Source organism: Trichoplax adhaerens, genomic scaffold, assembly GCF_000150275.1.
Source record: "Trichoplax adhaerens TRIADscaffold_41 genomic scaffold, whole genome shotgun sequence".
NCBI lineage: Eukaryota > Metazoa > Placozoa > Uniplacotomia > Trichoplacea > Trichoplacidae > Trichoplax > Trichoplax adhaerens.
Window position 1 is genome coordinate 257,704 of NW_002060981.1, and position 2,234 is coordinate 259,937.

A 2,234-nucleotide genomic window follows, 5' to 3' on the forward strand; every position below is an offset into this window, starting at 1 on the left:
AGAATAGGAGTATTCTCTGCCTTGTACAATCTGACTTATTTGTAAGTAAATAACTATGAACATTAGCGGATCTGGAAATAGTATACTATTAACGGGAAACTATCCTATAATATTGATACCTTGTATCCATTAACTTGATAAGTTTAATAATGTTAATAGTTATGATACAATAATAATTAGGTATAGCAATGTCTTTTAGGAAGGTTACAAATTGCTTGTAGCACAAGGATTAAATTATGACATTTTAGAAGCTAATAACAGGATATAATCTGAAATTATGTATAATGTGCAGGATATTAGCTATAAAACGATTATTTGAAAATTTTGGCTTGATATAATATTAGCTACTTACTTTGTATTTCTTGTTTATGCTACAAATATGTAAATGCAAATGAATATCTGAAGTATTTTTTGGTTCTAATAGAAATTTAGATGTGAATAATTTAATAGAATTGCCTTCCAGATTGTTTGAAGATCTGAAAAGTTTAAAAACATTGTAAGTTATATATATAATTCAATAAGATTGTGTCATATACCTAAGCAAAATTTTCGACTTACATTAATAATGCCATAAAATTTTATCAAAAGTCAGTTAATTTAATCCAGATACCATTTTTACCATCTCTGATAAGGAAACGTGGAATGCAAACATTTGAATGTTACGGGATTTTAATTTCCTAAGCCATAAATTTCCACACTTGACAATGCTTGAATTTTGCTAAAAATGCTAGAGTAAAGGACTCAGCAACATTTACTGGGATTCTAACTTTTATTTTAGAGTTTTAAGACTTGCTGCTCTCTATCGTATTTGCATGATTAGATAAAATTGTGGCTATGTAAATGTCACAAAACAGCTTTGCAACAAGATAACGTAATGTACGATCAATAAGTCAATTCCTTGAACCACGTATCAAGGAACGATATCTGCACTATCACAAACACTTTTACTCTACTAGCAGACTACGCAAAGACTTAAACGCCTCGTATTTTACGTTAAACACTAAGTTTAAGAGTCCACTTTATTACACAATATACTGCATTTATATACTCTTCCTCAATAGTTCATAAGTCATAGTTAGTGCGATTAATTTTGGAATCGTTTACTGAATTAGATATTAATTTTAGCTACTGCTCCCTTAATGCAGACAACAGTATTTACGAGCTTAGACATGTAATGACTAATACAGAATAGTCAGATTACGATATGTCCTATCACGGAACATTTCCACGATAATTTACAATCTACCATAAGTAAGTTACAATCACAATGATTCGAACTGTAAGTAGATGATTTGCATTCCCTTTTATAACTATTAATTTCAGTATGTGTATATGTATCTGTCACAAACCAACTTCGTGACAAGTGTAACGTAAAAACAAATCTCTAAATTACTATAGTCTCCGGGATTCAGTATCCCTACTTACAAGAATTTAGACGCCTTTGATTCTACGTTAAAACAACTATACAATTGAGAACTGCTTTATTCAACTATCTGACGGGTTTATATACCCTTCTACAGCAGCTAACATTCACAAGTCATCTTATAATAATACTTGGGTGAGAACATCTACTAACTAGTTTTTCACAGTCGGACTACAATATGTCCATTCACAGAATCATTTCAGCACACATTACAGCACAGCAATAAATTTACTGTAACACATTTATAATTAGAGTAATTCCTATTGTAAGTAACTAGTTGTAATATAATATCACTATACTATATTAACCAAATTTAGATAGCTATTTCTTCACGGTAGTTCGTACCGTGACAGTATCACTGTCATAAAAGTCAGTGCTATATTAAAGCACAGTATATCCAAATTAGAAGTTAACTAAAAAAGGATAGACTAACAGAATTATCCTAACATAGATATTTCTACTCTAATACAGTATATAACACTGTCACAGTAAATATCTTGAATTAGTAGAAATAGTAGAAATTTGAATGTAGTTTATTGTTGCAATTGTTTAGTGAGAGAAATACTACCGGAAATGGAATGAATATTAGCTAAAGTATGAACGTATCAATTGCGCTACTGAAAGAACATAGTAATTTTGCCTTTATTTAACACTATTTGTTATTAAATGACCCCCATAAGCCGATTTTGAATGATAAATTTTGAAATACGAGTGTGTCTATAATGACTTAATACGATTTGTAAAGAAATTTTAATATAAACTGGTAAATTATGATAACTTCGCTTTTCCTTTAATATTTATTGTAGGGTAT